At 36.1% G+C, this 18054-nt stretch overlaps 1 protein-coding gene across 3 annotated transcripts in view; it reads left to right on the top strand.

Moving 5' to 3' along the window:
• Nucleotides 1-1328: 1328 nt before the first annotated feature.
• Nucleotides 1329-18054, top strand: part of HCRTR2 (hypocretin receptor 2) — a 272193-nt gene continuing 255467 nt past the window's right edge. Inside the window, exon 1 of one of the 3 annotated variants that reach the window (XM_024248679.3) lies at nt 1329-1448. The gene's annotated coding sequence lies outside the window, so the exon portion shown is untranslated. Of the gene's footprint in view, nt 1449-15897; nt 16053-18054 lie in introns of those variants that run through there. The other 2 variants (XM_063724840.1, XM_024248680.3) reach the window with 2 other exon arrangements.

Below are 18054 nucleotides of genomic sequence, written 5' to 3' on the forward strand. Positions count from 1 at the left end.
TAGAGGTTTTATAAGGGGCTTTTTCCCCTTTTGCTCGTATATCTCCTTGATGTCACCATGTGAAGAAGGACATGTTTGCTTCCCCTTCCGCCATCATTGTAAGTTTCCTGAGGCCTTCCCCGCCATGCTGAACTGTGAGTCAAGTAAACTTCTTTCCTTTATAAGTTACCCAAACTTGGGTATATCCTTATAGCAGTGTGAGAATGGACTAATACACTATATGTGTGCTTGCATGTGCATATTTTCATTTCTTCAATTCCATTCCATTAATCTGCCTGTTGGTTTTCATATTGCCAACATATTTTGTTAATTATAATCTCATTAAATATTATATTTTAATACCTTATAGGTCAAGATTCCCATTACCATTCTTCTTTTGATATATTTTCACATTCTTACCTATTTTTCACTAGACAAAATTTAATTATCATTTAATCATATTCTAAGATGTGTCTTATTGATATTTTAATTAGATACATATATATTTTAAATCTTGATAACAGTTCACTTTTTGTATTTTTTTCATTAATCTATTTTATCATCCACAGAACACATTCTATCAATTATCATCCAAGTAGTAGGCATGGAGAACACACTGGGTAACAATACTCTTGCAGTCTACTGGGCTATATCTTTCAGTTTATTCAAGCTTTCAATAATATTCTGAATGGTAATTTATAATTTATTCTTATAAGTATTTCACATTGTATAATAAGATCATTTTATACTTTACAGTGTAAGCTATAATATATGTGATAAATATTGTTTTGACTGTATTTTACACAGTAATTACCATTTTCAACTTTTTTCCTTATTTTCTTTTTTGGCATGTGAACTATATGATAGGATTCATTTGCTTTAATCTCATTTGGTAGTTGGAAAATGTTTATTTTCTATTTGTCATCTTTTCAAAAATGTACAATTATCTTTGCCTGAAAATAGGAATTTTGCCACATTTTAATTTCTTCCATTTATTGTGTTCCTGGCCAATTGTGTTTTTTTGTGCTCTTTCTATGAATCTTTGCATTGTTAATAATTTATTTGTATTTGGTAGAACATATTGTCTTGGCTGCAACATGGTTTATTTCTTTACCCATTCTTGAACTACACAAGAAATATTCACATAGTTTGTTAACAAATTAAATTTGTGACACTTTGGAAAGTTTTTTTTGAAATAATAATTATTTTTTCTTTATCTCATTGTTTTAGGTGATTTTAATAGAAAGATAAATATTTTCTACATTCCAAAATATTGCAAATATTTGTGGGTTGAGGCTGAATGTGACTCTGCCGTTACTTATCGGTTTCATTTTCTGAATTTCATAGGCAAAGCAGAACATTTACATTCAAAGAATACAAAGCCCAAGAGAACTGTCATATAGGGGTCTAGTCCCATTGAAGGAAACAGATTCTAGGAACTCAGGAGAGTGTAGCCATGTCTCAAAGGGGTAAGTGGATAGTGTTTTGTTTTCTTTATTATTATTATTATTTTTATTTTTATTTCCTTAGGTTATTGGGGAACAGGTGGTGTTTGGTTATATGAGTAAGTTCTTTGGTGGTGATGTGTGAGATTTTGGTGCATCCATCACCTGAGCAGTATACATTGCACCAAATTTGTGGCCTTTTATCCCTCACCCCCTTCCCACCCTTTCCCTCTGAATCCCCGAAGTCCGTTGTGTCTTTATTATGCCTTTGCATCCTCATAGCTTAGTTCCCACATATGAGTGAGAACATATGATGTCTGGTTTTCCATTCCTGAGTTACTTCATTTAGAATAATAGTCTCCAATATCATCCAGGTCACTGTGAATGCCATTAATTCATTCCTTTTTATGTCTGAGTAGTATTCCATCATATATACATACCATAGTTTCTTAATCCACTCGTTGATTGATGGACATTTGGGTTGGCTCCACACTTTTGCAATTCCAAATTGTGCTGCTATAAACATGCGTGTGCAAGTATCTTTTTTCATGTAATAAGTTATTTTTCTCTGGGTAGATACCCTGTAGTAGGATTGCTGGATCAAATGGTAGTTCTACTTTTAGTTATTTAAGGAATCTCCACACTGTTCGCCATAGTGGTTGTACTGGTTCACATTCCCACCAGCAGTATAGATGTGTTTTCTGTGCACTGCACCCATGCCAACATGTATTATTTTTTGATTATGGCCATTCTTGCAGGAGTAAGGTGGTATTGCACTGTGGTTTTGATTTGCATTTCCTTGATCATTAGTGGTGTTGAGCATTTTTTCATATGTTTGTTGGATATTCGTATATCCTCTTTCGAGAACTGTCTATTCATGACCTTAGCCCACTTTTTGAGGGGACTGTTTGTTGTTGTCTTGTGAATTTGTTTGAGTTCACTGTAGATTCTGGATATTAGTCCTTTGTCAGATGTATAGATTGTGAAGATTTTCTCCCACTCTGTGGGCTGCCTATTTACTCTGCTGTTTCTTTTGCCATGCAAAAGCTCTTCAGTTTAATTAAGCCCCAGAATTTGCTTTTGGTTTCCTGGTCATGAAATCCTTGTCCAAGTCAATGTCTAGAAGGGTTTTTTCAATGTTGTCTTCTAGAATTTTTTTTCAATTTTTATTTATTTTTCTCAGATAGAGTCTCACTCTGTTGCTGTCTCGGCTCAGTGCAACCTCTGCCTCCTGGGCTCAAGCTATTCATCTGCCTCAGCCTCCAAAGTAGCTGGGACTACAGGCACCTGCCACCACACCCAGCTAATTATTTAGTGTAGATGGGGTTCACCATGTTGGCCAGGCTGGTCTCGAACTCCTGACCTCAAGTGGCCCACCCACCTCGGCCTCCCAAAATGCTGGGGGGATCACAAGCGTGAGCTACCACACCCAGCATTGTCTTCCAGAATTTTTATAGTTTCAGGTCTTAGATTTAAGTCCTTGATCCATCTTAAGTTGATTTTTGTATAAGGTGAGAGATGAGGATCCAGTTTCATTCTCCTACATGTAGCTTGCCAATTATCACAGCACTATTTGTTGAATAGGGTGTCCTTTCCCCACTTTACGTTTTTGTTTGCTTTGTCAAAGATCAGTTGGCTGTAAGTAATTACGGTTTATTTCTGTGTTCTCTATTCTGTTCTATTGGTCTATTTGCCTATTTTTATGCCAGTACCATGACGTTTTGGTGACCATGGCCTTATAGTATAGTTTGAAATCAGGTAATGTAATGCCTCCAGATTTGTTCTTTTTGCTTGGTCTTGCTTTGTCTATGAGGGCTCTTTTTTGGTTCCATATGAACTTCAGGATTGATTTTTCTAAGTCTGTGAAGAATGATGGTGGTATTTTGATGAGAATTGCATTGAATTTGTGGACTGCTTTTGGCAGTATGGTCATTTTCACAATATTGATTTTATCTATCCATAAGCATGGGATATGTTTCCATTTGTTTGTGTCATCTGTGATTTCTTTCAGCAGTGTTTTATCATTTTCCTTCTAGAGGTCTTTCACCTCCTTGGTTGGGTATATTCCTAAGTATTTTATTTTTTTGCAACTATTGTAAAAGGGGTTGAGTTCTTGATTTAATGCTCTGCTTGGTCACTGTTGGTTTATAGAAGAATTACTGATTTGTGTACATTGATTTTGTATCCAGAAACTTTGCTGAATTCTTTTATCAGTTCTAGGAGCTTTCTGGAGGAGTCTTTAGGGTATTTTAGGTAAACAATCATGTCATCAGTGAACAGTGACAGTGTGACTTCTGCTTTACCAATTTAGATGCCCTTTATTTCTTTCTCTTGTCTGATTGCTCTGGCTAGGACTTCCAGTACTATGTTGAAGAGGAGTGGTGAGAGTGGGCATCCTTGTTTTGTTCCAATTCTCAGAGGGAATGCTTTCAACTTTTCTCCATTCAGTGTTACGTTGACTGTGACTTTGTCATAGTTGGCTTTTATTACATTGAGGCATGTCCCTTGTATGCTGATTTTGTTGAGAGTTTTCATCATAAAGGGATGCTGGATTTTGTCAAATGCTTTTTCTGCATATATTGAGATGATCATGTGATTTTTTGTTTTTGGTTCTGTTTATGTGTTGTATCACATTTACTGACTTGCATATGTTAAACCATCCTTGCATCCCTGGTATGAAACCCACTTGATCATGATGGATTATCTTTTTGATATGTTGTTGGATTTGGTTAGCTAGAATTCTTTTTAAGGATTTTAGCATTTATGTTCATCAGGGATATTGGTCTGTAGTTTTCTTTTTTGGTTATGCCCTTTCCTGGTTTTGGTATTAGGGTGATACTGGCTTCACAGAATGATTTAGGAAGGGTTCCCTCTTTCTCTATCTTGTAGAATAGTGTCAGTAGGATTGGTACCAATTCTTCTTTGAATGTCTGGTAGAATTATGCTGTGAATCCATCTGGTCCTGGATTTTTTTTTTGTTAGTAATTTTACAATTACCATTTCAGTCTCACTGCTTGTTATTTGTCTGTTCAGAGTATCTAATTCTTCCTGATTTAAGCTGGGAAGGTTGTATCTTTCCAGGAATTTATCCATCTCTTCTAGGTTTTCTAGTTTATACGTGTAAAGGTGTTCATAGCAGCCTTGAATGATCTCTTATATTTCAGTGGTGTCAGTTGTAATAACTCCTGTTTCATTTCTTAGTGAGGTTACTTGGATTTTCTTCTTTTCTTTGTTAATCTTGCTAATGGTCTATCAATTTTATTTATCCTTTCAAAGAACCAGCTTTTTGTTTCATTTATCTTTTAATTTGTTGTTGTTTCAATTTCATTTAGTTTTGCTCTGATCTTGGTTATTTCCTTTCTTCTGCTGGGTTTCAGTTTGGTTTGTTCTTGTTTCTCTGGTTTCTTGAGGTGTGATCTTACATTGTCTGTTTGTGCTCTTTCAGGCTTTTTGATGTAGGCATTTAGGTCTATGAACTTTCCTCTTAGCGCCACCTTTGCTGTATCCCAGAGGTTTTGATAGGTTGTGTCACTATTGTCATTCAGCTAGAAAAATTGTTAAATTTCCCTCTAGATTTCATTTTTGACCCAATGATCATTCAGGAGTGGGTTATTTAATTTCCATGTATTTGCATGGTTTTGGAGGTTCTTTTTGAAATTGACTTCCAGTTTTATTCCACTGTGGTCTGAGGGAGTGCTGGATATAATTTCAGTTTTCTTTAATTTATTGAGGCTCATTTTGTGGTCTATTTTATCATCTATCTTGGAGAAAGTTCCATGTGCTGTTGAATAGAATGTATATTCTGCAGTGTTGGGTAGAAGGTTCTGTACGTATCTATTAAGTCCATTTATTTCAGGGTATAGTTTAAATCCATTGTTTTTGTGTTGATTTTCTGTCTTGATGATCTGTCCAGTGCGGGTCAGTGGAGTATTGAAGTCCCCCACTATTATTGTGTTGCTGTCTATTTTATTTCTTAGGTCTATTAGTAATTGTTTTATAAATTTGAGAGATCCAGTGTTAGGTGCATATATATTTAGGATTGTGATATTTTCCTGCTGGACAAGGCCTTTTATCATTATATAATGACCCTGTTTGTCTTTTTTAACTGCTGTTGCTTTAAAGTTTGTTTTGTCTGATATAAGAATAGCTACTACTGCTCGCTTTTGGTGTCCATTTGCATAGAATGCCTTTTTCCATCCCTTTACCTTAAGTTTATGGGAGTCCTTATGTGTTAGGTGTGTCTCCTGAAGGCAGCAGATAGTTGATTGGTGAATTCTTATCTATTCTGCAATTCCATATCTTTTAAGTGGAGCATTTAGACCATTTACATACAATGTTAGTATTGAGATGTGAGATGCCATTCCATTTATTATGCTATTTGTTGCTTGTATACCTTATTTTTATTTTTTTTAATGTATTTTTACTTTGTAGGTCTTGTGAGATTTATGCTTTAAAGAAGTTCTGTTTTGATGTGCTTCCAGGATTTGTTCCAAGATTTAGAGCTCCTTTTAGCAGTTCTTTTGGGGTTGGCTTGGTAGTGTTTGTTTGAAAAAGACTATGTCTTTCCTTCACTTATTAAGCTTAGTTTCACTGGGTACAAAATTCTTGGCTGGCAATTGTTTTGTTTGAGGGGGCTGAAGATAAGGCCCCAATCCCTTTTAGCTTGTAGGGTTTCTTCTGAGAAATCTGCTGTTAATCTGATAGGTTTTTCTTTGTAGGTTACCTGGTGTTTTTGCCTCACAGGTCTTAAGATTCTTTCTTTCATCTTAACTTTAGATAACCTGATGACAATCTTCCTAGGTGATGATCTTTTTTGCGATGAATTTCGCAGATGTTTTTTGAGCTTCTTGCATTTAGATTTCTATTTCTCTAGCAAGGCTGGGGAAGTTTTCCTTGATTATTCCCCCAAATACATTTTCCAAACTTTTAGATTTCTCTTCTTCCTTAGGAATGCTGGTAATTCTTAGGTTTGGTCTTTAACATAATCCCAGACTTCTTGGAGGCTTCGTTCATATTTTTTTTATTCTTTTTTCTTTGTTTTTGTTGGATTGGTTTAATTAGAACACCTTGTTTTTGAGCTCTGAAGTTCTGTCTTCTGCTGGCTTGATTCTATTGCTGAGACTTTCCAGAGAATTTTGCATTTCTATAAGTGTGTCTATTGTTTCCTGAAATTTCTATTGTTCTTTATTTATGCTATTTCATTGAATATTTCTCCTCTCACTTCTTATATCATTTTTTTGATTTATTTACATTGGGCTTTGCCTTTTTCTGGTGCCTCCCTGATTAGCTTAGTAACTACCCTTTTGAATTCTTTTTCATGTAGATCAGGGATTTCTTCTTTATTTGGATCCATTGCTGGAGAGCTATTGTGAAACAAGTAGAAACTTGTTTTTTCATATTACCAGAGTTTGTTCTCTGGTTCCTTCTCATTTGGGTAGCCTCTGTCAGAGGGAAGTTCTAATGCTCAAGGCTATTGTTCAGTTCCTTGTGTCCCACAGGGTATTTCCTTGATGTAGTACTCTCCCCATTTTCCTACAGCCAAGCTGTAGTGATTGTTATCTCTCTTCTGAATCTAGCTACCCAGCAAGACTACCAGGCTCTGGGCTGGTACTGGGGGTTGTGTGCAAAGAGTCCTGTGCTGTGAACCATCTATGGGCCTCTCAGCCATGGGCCTCTCAGCACTTGCTCCTGTGGAGGTGGGAGGGGGGTAAAATGGACTCTAGGAGGATCCTTAGCTTTCGCTGATTGGTGCACTATTTTTGTGCTGGTTGTCCTCCTTCTGGTAGCTGGCGCTTTCAAGAGAGCATCAGTTATGGTAGTATAGGGAGGAACAGGTGGTGGGCAGGACCCTAGAACATCCAAGAGTATATGTTCTTTTTCTTCAATTACCAGGGTGGGTAGGGAAGGACATTAAGTGCGGGCAGGGCTGGGTATGTCTGAGCTCAAACTCTACTTGGGCAGGCCTTACTGTGGCTACTGTGGGGGTTGGGGTTGGTTTCCAGGTCAATGGAGTTATGTTCCTGGGAGGATTATGGCTGCCTTTGCTGTGTCTTGCAGGTTGTTAGGGAAGTGAGGAAAGCCAGCAGTCACAGTTCTCACCCAGTTCCCATGCAACCCAAAGGGCCTGTCTCATTCCCACCTTGTCCCCGACAACAGCACCAAGTCTGTTTCCAGGCAGTGGGCGAGCAGGGCTGAGAACTTTCCCCAGGCTACCTGCCTCACAGCTGTGAAAATAAATAGGGCTTTCCTTCTTTTCCCACCTGTGGAGTCTGTACACTGGATTAATGCCCTCCCCCAAGTTCTGGCCAGGAGACTTCTTGATCAGTTCAAATTGTTAAAATGTTCAGCTGGAGGTTTCTTTCTCCCTTGGCCTTTTCCCAGTGCCTCCAGCAGCCCTCCTCAAGGACCCCTGTGAGGCAAGGCAGAAATGGCTTGGTAGGGGACCCAGTGAGCCTACAGGGATTTTTCTGCTGCTTCCTCTACCCCTGTATTTCACTTGGCTTTCTAAACTGACTCAACTCCAGATAAGGTCAGAATCTTCTCCTGTAATCTAGACCTTCAGGTTCCCCAGTGGGGCATGTGTGTTTGGGGGTGGACAATCTCCCTTTCCCGCTTCCATAGTTTAGGCACTCACAGTACTTGAGGTGTCTCCCAGGTCCTGCAGGAGCAATTTGCTTCCTTCAGAGGGTGTGTGGGTTCTCTTGGATTTCCTAATGTATTCCTGCAGTCATTCTGGAACAAAAGTTCATGATACAAGCCTCCACATGCTGTTCTATCCATCTGAGTGGGAGCTGCAATCTAGTTCTCTCTCCTGTCAGCCATGATCCCCAGAAGTTCTAGTGTTTTGTTTTCTATATTGGTGTGAGCACTATAAGCATAAAGACTTTATATATTTCCCCATGCTTAATCTATTTTATGATACAATAAAATGTAATCTGACAATAGGGTTTTCTGTTTCCCCACCACCCCATTAAAATGGATCTTGCATTCTTCTAATTTGGGAAATATGGTACTAAGAGTACTGAGGAGGACAGTTTGAAAACCACTAATCTAGTTTGTCTTTTTTTACTGGTAAATGGGACATTTTTTAAATCACACCACCAGATTCTCTATATCCTAAAAGAAGAGCCATGGCACAGTGCTTTATTTTGAGAAATTCCATCTCCATGACCGTATGGATCTCTGTATACTCTGTCTTTCCAATCCCTGTTTTCTGGTCTTTGTGGGATCCCAATGCCTGTAGAAATGTGCATGTGTGTGAGAATGAAAAGGAAGAAGAAAAAAAATGAAGAAGCACAGAAGCAGTGGTGAGATTACTTTCAGTTTCCTAATTAATGCACGTAGTTGGGTAAATGGGTCAAGAGACAAAAAAAAAGTAAACGACAAACAACAACTTTCTTCCTAGCTGTTCTAGTCAATTAAGATTTCTCTCTCTGATGTAGTAGCACTTATTTAGTACTCTTATATACACATTTTTCAAACTTGTTTTATTGATAAAATAGTTTTATACGTGTGTGTGAGAGAGATAACATTCACATATATTAACACAAGTGTATATGTAGATTTTATTTTCATACCGATGTATACATGCATACACACATATATTTTATACTAAATAGATATATACTTCCAAATGGAAAATTTAAAGTTTTTTTAATACATATATACTTTATATTGGCATCTGCCCATAAAGTGAAGTTAAACTCTAATTCAATTAAGAAATGAGGTTGCTTAATGCAAATTTTTTCAATGAAGTGTGGACATAAGCTCTGAGGTTTGTGAGTTTGAGGAAAACATAAACCTTAAGAAGGTGACATATTCCACTGTTCTGAAATCTGTTGAGAAAAATAAGATGGAGACATGAATAACAAAGGCTAAAAGATAGTTAGAAAATATTATATTCTATAAAGTTCTAGAAACATATAAAAATATTCCAAATAAAATACTATCTCCCTTACTATAAACCTGTTTTCTAAACTCCTTGTATTTCAAGTTTTATTTTAGGCATTTGGATTTTTTTTCTTTTAAAAATAGAAAATTAATATAATGGGAATCTACAATAAAATAAAAATTAATTTAACAATAGGCAATTAATGAGCACCCGTTACATACATGGTATAGTGCTGGAAGTTGATGGCAAAAATATTAAAAAGATATGGTGTCAGCATTAAAAAAACTTACAATTTACCTGGGAAAACAAACATGTGTGAAGGAGTCAAATCACTTTATAAATATGGCCTTTTGATCACTTAGCTGAAACATATTTTTTGGGGGGCAGGGGGTTAACTGTAGAGGACTTTTGCTCTGTTAAATCTCTAGCTTTTATCAGTCTGTACTGAATATTTACACCAAAATAACAGATACAGTAATCCCCTTTCATGATTCTTTCTCATTTTATTTTTTTACTGAGTCTGGCTTTAATCTAAAATTTCCTTTCTAGCTATTGCCATCATTTTTCTCTCTGAAGTTGCTCCGGCCTCTCTTTCTTATCAGGCTCACATATGTCAGTCTTCACCTCCCACTGCATTTCTTGCCCTCTAAACTGACTTTTTACATTTGGCTCTTTGTTTTGCATATGCTTTCAAATTAGACATTTTCTTTTATTTTCTTTAAAATACATTTTTATTGACATTTACTTATAGCCAATATACTCCTGAAAAAGTATTTTTAATAGCTTTATTGAATTATAATTGATATAAAAACTGCACATATTTAGAGTATATAATTTTATAAGTTTGGGTATATGCCTACACCCATGAAACCATCGTCTGAGCTCCAGTCTCATTCATCAAAATATAAAATCTCTCCTTTTTGGTGCTGAAAGGGTGTCAAACAGAATTGTAGTTTGTTTTTTCCTTCTGCCCACAAACTGTAGACTTCCTCATATTCTTTATTTGCTCTGTTGCCCAGGCTGGTGTTCAGTGGTGTGACCACTGTTTCCTTCCGCCTCATTCTCCCAGGCTCAATTGATCCTCCTGCTTCAGCCTCCTGAGTAGCTGGGACCATAGGTGTATACCACTATGCCTGGCTAATTTTTGTGCATATATATCTGTATATATACACACATACATATATATACACACACACACATATATATACACACACACGTATACATATATACACACAGATATATATATATACACACACATATATATACACAGATATATATATTTACACACACACATATATATACACACACATACACACACACACATATATATATATAGTAGAGACACCATCTCCCTATGTTGCCCAGGCTGGTCTTGAACTCCTGGGCTCAACTGATCCTCCAGCCTTGGCCTCCCAAAGTGCTGGGATTACTGGAGTGAGCTACCACACCAGGCCCCTCCTCATATTCTTGATCATGGCTCGATTCTAAGATTCCTTCTTTTTTTCTAACTCTATTTTACTTCGAATCCAAATTTAGCCCTCATGGCTCTATGATAAAGGAACTTCAAACTGGACCACTTGTCACTACTGCAATTAGTACTAGCTTTGTTCTAGTCACTCTTTACCAAGCTACTTGAATCACTCTAATTTCTTAATGGTCTCCAGTTTTCCACATTTGCTTTTCTATAGTCTATTCTCTTCAGTCTTTCCTTCTCAGCCAGAAGCATATTCATTATAAACATATGTAATTATATCACTCCTCTGGTCTAGCACTCTAAACTTGGCCTCCCCAACTCATTTAAAATAAAGATTGGAATCCTTGCTAAGCCCTACAGGGTCCTACATGATCTGGCCCCAAAAATCCCTCTGCTCTCCCTCTTTCTACTCATCCCCCTCCTTCCGTGCACTAGAGTGCCTTCTTTCAGTTTCTCAAACACCTTGAGGCCATTCTTATCTCAGAGCTTTAACATTGGCTCTTCTGCTGCCTGGAAAACTCTTCCAATGGCCTTTATATCATTTAGGCCTCATCAATGGTAAGCTTCCCAGAGATGTGTTCCCTGCACACATTTTTTCCAATAGCACTTCTCAGCATGTTCTATCCCCTTACTCCACTTAGCTATCCTAACATCATAGTATTTATAACAACATAAAATTATATCATTTATTTATTTGCATTTTGTATCTCTCCTCCTCCTGCTAGAGGGCTTTCCCCATAAGATAGAGATGGCTTAGATCACGTTTGCTTTTTCTTTGACAAGAATAAGGCTGATACATGGTAGACGGTCAAAATATTGTTGAATGAATAATTGTTTCTATGGCTTTATTAGTGGAACAAAGAATATTATTTATGGAATTTAAATACTTATAGAATTGTTCTATATTTATAGAATATGCTAGTATTCACTTTTCATATGTATAAAATATTTCGTATATCTTTCTATATTTCTCAATATTTCATAATTTTAATATATGATATTTAATATCGACCTTTCATTTACATTTTTTCTTTTTTTATTATACTTTAAGTTCTAGTGTACACGTGCACAACGTGCAGGTTTATTACATAGTTATACACGTGCCATGTTGGTTTGCTGTACCCATCAACTCATCATTTACATTAAGTATTTCTCCTAATGCTATCCCTCCTCCAGCCTCCCTCTCTCTAACAGGCCCTGGTGTGTAATGTTCCCCACCCTGTGTCCATGTGTTCTCATTGTTGAACTCTCACTTATGAGTGAGAATATGCAGTGTTTGATTTTCTGTCCTTGTGATAGTTTGCTGAGAATGATGGTTTCCAGCTTCATCCATGTCCCTGCAAAGGACATGAACTCATCCTTTTTTTATGGCTGCATAGTATTCCATGGTGTATATGTGCCACATTTTCTTTATCCAGTCTATCATTGATGGACATTTGGATTGGTTCCAAGTCTTTGCTATTGTGAATAGTGCCACAATAAACATATGTGTGCATATGTCTTTACAGTAGCATGATTTATAATCCTTTGGGTATATACTCAGTAATGGGATTGCTGGGTCAAATGGTATTTCTAGTTCTAGATCCTTGAGGAATCGCCACACTGTCTTCCACAATGGCCGAACTAATTTACACTCCCACCAACCATGTAAAATTGTTCCTGTTTCTCCACATACTCTCCAGCATCTGTTGTTTCCTGACTTTTTAATGATCACCATTCTAACTGGCGTGAGATGGTATCTCATTGTGGTTTTGATTTGCATTTCTCTGATGACCAGTGAGGATGAGTATTTTTTCATGTGTCTGTTGGCTGCATAAATGTCTTCTTTTGAGAAGTGTCTGTTCATGTACTTTGCCTACTTTTTGATGGGGTTGTTTGTTTTTTTCTTGTAAATTTGTTTAAGCTCCTTGCAGATTCTAGATAGTAGCCCTTTGTCAGTTGGGTAGATTGCAAAAATATTTTCCCATTCTGTAAGTTGACTGTTCACTCTGATGATAGTTTCTTTTGCTGTGCAGAAGCTCTTTAGTTAAATTAGATCCCATTTGTCAATTTTGGCTTTTGTTGCCATTGCTTTTGGCGTTTTAGTTGTGAAGTCTTTGCCCATGTCTATGTCCTGAATGGTATTGCCTAGGTTTTCTTCTAGGGCTTTTATGGTTTTAGGTCTTACATTTAGGTCTTTACTCCATCTTGAGTTAATTTTTGTAGAAGGAGTTAATTTTTGGTATCAATTTTAATATGTGATATTTAATATCAACCTTTCATTTAAATTTTTTTCTTAATTATTTAATAATGGCATTGGTAACGTTATGGAAGGGAGATGTATCTTTAAATGCTCATTTTAATCCATGCTGTTCCTAAGTCTTATATACATTACCCACATTACCAAATTTTCTTAATTTTATTTCTATTGAGTGTCTGTAATATTCTACATATATGTGCAGCAGCTTCATTTTCAAATTTTCTTATTAATTTTATTTTTTATTAATAAAATATCTTTAATATTCTTATTTCTCTATATATTTGTAAACAAATATGTCTCTTCCAAATTTTATGTTGAAAATTTATATCTTTCTGATTGCATAGATTAAAAGTATCAAAACGAAATAAGCATCATGTGAAATGTTGTTCAGTTTCAAAATAACTGAGCATCATGTGAATGTCTTGAATATTTTCTGTTCCTGTGTCTTCTTCACTACTTTCTTTTCTATTAGATGAATATTCTCTAGTGTAGCATTTTAATTCCTTTAATAATTATATTTTTTAAATTATTTTCTTAGTGGTTTCTCTAGGGTTTACAATAATAATCTTAACTTACCTAAATCTACCTCAGCACCATATTAATATAATCTAGTGACACGTAGAAACTTTGCTTCTATATAGTTTCAATTGCTTATTATTTTTATGCTTTGTTATTAGTGATTAATAGAAAACCAAAGATGTTCAAAGTCCTTCCAATCTGGCAGTATTCTATTGCTAAACTCTATAGGATTTGTAGAATTTTATTTTATTTTTTTTTGAGATGGAGTCTTGCTCTGTCACCCAGGCTGGAGTGCAGTGGCGCGATCTTGGCTCACTGCAAGCTCCACCTCCCAAGTTCAAGCCATTCTTCACCTCAGCCTCCCGAGTAGCTGGGACTACAGACACCTGCCACCACGCCCAGCTAATTTTTTGGTATCTTTAGTAGAGATGGGGTTTCACCGTGTTAGCCAGGATGGTCTCAATCTCCTGACCTTGTAATCCGCCCACCTCGGCCTCCCAAAGTGCTGGGATTACAAGTGTGCGCCACCGCACCCGGCCGGCAAAGGACTTTTAAGAAATTTTTTTGCCTTACCTTGCTGAAAGTCCGAAGTTTTTCTATATTTCTACATTTAATAATAAGTCTGATGTTCAAATAATCTCATCAGAAAGCTTCTTTCTTTGGCATTGACTTCATTCTCAAGTAGGACATCAATCAGTATCTTCAGGCTTGCAAAAAACAGTTTATTATCTCTATGGGGGTGGGGGAATCCCCAATAGGACCAGTTGAGGTCCCTGCATCTGTGGTTTTTGTCCTAGATTAGATTACATGAACATCTTAGAACCAACATTGGAGCCAGGAAAATGAATTGCTCTGAGTGACCTTGTTGGGAACATGTTACCCAACTGAACTCAAGTGTGCCTGCTTAAGGCAGTAAAGCCAAACATGGTCATTGGTATTGAAGTGACAGAAACTGAGACATTTATTGGAGAGCACCAAGTAAGGAGAGTTGGACAGATAATGTTAAAGACCCAAACTCCCATATGGCTTATAAGATAAGGGCTTTTAAAGATTGAGAGGCAGAGGTTACAGGCAAAGTTATAAGTCAACATACAGGGGCTACACGTTGTTTTGACCTAAAATGGTGAGACATCTCAAAGCGAGGAACCACAGGTCCACAGGTTATAGGTGGATTTAGATTTTTTGATTTGAGATTGGTTATGGAAGTGAAACTTTGTCTAAAAATTTGGAATTAGCAGAAGATAATTTTTGCTCTGGCTCATGAGAGTGACTTTTTTGGGCCTCCACAGGAAGAAATTTAGAACAAAGGAAAGTGGTCAGAGTTTAGTCTTCAGTTCTCTCTTATTTGAGGTCTATGTGTCAGCACATAAAGACATAAACCTCCTTATCTGAGATATATGTTTGGTGGGGGTCTGGGTTTTTTGAAAAACAGCTCAGGGACGTATGTTAAGATGTTGTCTTCAGTTTTTATAGGGAATTATTCTTGTGACTCTGTTATTTTTTGGCTATTATTTTAAGCTACTGTTATCTTTTTGTTATTTATTTTGTGGGGCTTGCTAGGTGTCTGGAATTTCCTTTGAAAAAATTCGAGATTTTTTTTTTTTTTAAATTTTCGTGTTTGAGAGGGGATACCTAGCACCCTCCTAAGAGGGGTCCCTGTTTCATTTCAATGTCTACCATAATTGTGGATTAGGAGTGGTGCAAGCTCTCTGAATTACGGGGGTTAAGAATGGGAAGAAATGCTTTCCCAAAAAATTGGAATTATTACTTACACGAAGAATGAATGAGTCCTTGTAAGACAAAATCAACAGATGTGATCTATGTATAAGCTTATATTATTATTTAATACATAAACCAGGAAACTTTTGAGAGTGAAAGTTTTAACAAAAACTATTTTTTAAGAGGCATTAGTCATCACAATAAGTGAGTCTTAAACTTATACTGACTTGTAAAACAGAAGAACTAGATGAAACTGACATACAACACAAAATAAGTTCCTATTGAATATCAACAGTTCAGACCCATATATTCCAAGTTAAAATAAAACAAACTGATATAACAGGACTTAATGTGTTCCAAAGCCCACTGACTGGTTGAGCAACTTGAGTAGTTTACAAATTCTCACCAATCTCTGCTAGATCTTCCTTACTAACTTTTTCCGTAAAACAACTCTATATGACTAACCTCAACCTTCAAATTCCCTAAAACCACTCTATATGACTAACCTCAATCTTCAAATTCCCTAAAACCACTCTATATGACTAACTGCAACCTCAAATTCCTCTTTTGAGACACTTCTGAGACTCTGCCAAAGCAGTGCTCTTCTACGTTCAACACATTTAATAAATTTGGCTTCATATGGTCAACAGCTTTCACTAATGGTCTTTGTAAGGAGACTTCATGATGCCCAGGAAAGTGCCTAGACTTTTAAAGTGAAAACATGGAGTTTGGTGTGGCTGAAGCTGAGTGAATAAGAAGGAGTATAGTGGGAAATAATGTGAGAAGGTAAGAGGCGCACACCTAAGTGAAAAGTGAGTCACTGAAAGATTTTGAGAAGAGAAATGATACGCATTTACTTCATGTCAAAGGTCTTGCTCTAGCTGTTAAGCTGGGAATAGAAAATAGGAGGACAAACGTAGAAGAAAGTTGGCCAGTTAAAAAGCTATTGAAATAATCAAGGCAAGAGATAGTGGTAGCTCAGCTAATGTGATAGCGGTAGAGACAGTGAAAAAATATCAGACTTTGGGTATATTTTCTAAGTGTGGACCAATGGGATTTACTAATGAGCAATGAGCTAGATGTGGGAATAAGAGAAAAAGAAGAGTCAGGGATGATTCCAAAGTTTATGACCACAGCAACTAGAAGGATAAAATTGCCACTTTCTTCTTGGTAAAGACTGGCACATTACAGGCTTGTGAGAGAATTTGAGTAAATCGGTTTTGGACATTACTATGGGAAAAATTGTGGTCTTCTCAAAATTCATGTTGTGAACACCTAGCCCCCCACATAAATTGTAAATTTACGTGAATATAGGGCCTTGAAAGAGATAACTAAGTTAAAATGAAGTGATTGGGATGGGCCCTAATCCAATGACTGGTGTCATAGATGAGGATATTAGGACACAGACACACAGAGAGAAGGCAGCCATCTACAAGCCAAAAAGAGAGGTCTCAGAAGAAATCAACCCTACTGATACCTTGATCTTGAATTTCTAGTTCCCAGAATTGTGAGAAAAATGAATTTCTATTGTTTAATCCACCCAGACTGTGTTGCTTTATTATGGCAGCCCTAGAAAACTTGGGAGTCATTGTCATACAGAGGGTATTTAAGGATACTAAACTGGGTGAGATTACCAGGAGAATGACTGCAGATAAAGAATAGAAGGAATCCAAGAAACAAGCCCTGCAAAATTTCACTTTTAGAGGCTGGAGATAAGAACAAAAATGTCTCAACAAAAGAAACTGTGAAAGAGTGACCAGTCAGGAAATTAACAGATTGAAATATCCTGGAAACCAAGTCAATAAATTGTTTTCTATACAAAGGAGTAATTAATTGTTTTAAATGCCCCGATTGTGCAACAGTTTGAAGATTGTGAATTTTTAATTATATTCAGAAATGTGGAGATCATCGGTGACACCATCAAGGAATCTTTGATGAAATAGGAGAGGAAGTAAAAGTCTAATTAAAATAGATTTAAAGTGGAGAATGAGAGATGTGGAGTTGAGACTAATTTATCTTTTTGTTTTATTATGTGCCTAGCACAGAAGTCTCATTGAATCTATACACTAGATCTTTTAAAAATAAGTGTTTTTATCTGATTTCCAAATCTGCTAAGTTGAAGCACAGAACCTTCATGGAAGTGATCTTTTAAAATACCTTGAGAAGTTCCCTGCTGAGTTTCTCAGAAACCTTTCAAAACGTTAGTCATGATATGCTTTTATAGAGAAATTTACTTGTAGAGTAGCATCCCTATCAATAATGTAATATAAGAATGTGCTTCAAATTTTGTTTACTATAAAGAAGTAATAACTTCTTTAGAGAACTATTTACTGTTTTTCATTTGATACTTTAATGGATTTCCTCAGAGCACAAATAAATTACATTAAATAATTTCAACTGAAGAATTGTTTATATAAATTAGATTTACTAGTAAATCCTATTAATATGCCTTTTTATATCAAGACATAAAGGCATTGTTTTAGAGATACAGACTTTCAAGAGAATGAAAACATTATCTAATGCCATATGGAACTTTTCTGTAACCTAGTAGCTTTAACTACATTAGGTTGTATCTGTTGGTTATTTAGTACATTTTAATAGCAATCTGAATAGTGACATTTTGGTTAATGCAATTTTCAGCTGATAACAAGTAGGTATTCTGTGGTTTATTTTTGAACTTTTTTTCTTAGAAGTTATTAACTCATTATTTAAAACATTTTTTATTTTTTAAATAAACATAGTACACATATATATTTAGGAGGTACACAAGTGATATTTTGATATATAC

This window comes from Pongo abelii, chromosome 5 (genome assembly GCF_028885655.2).
Source record: "Pongo abelii isolate AG06213 chromosome 5, NHGRI_mPonAbe1-v2.0_pri, whole genome shotgun sequence".
NCBI lineage: Eukaryota > Metazoa > Chordata > Mammalia > Primates > Hominidae > Pongo > Pongo abelii.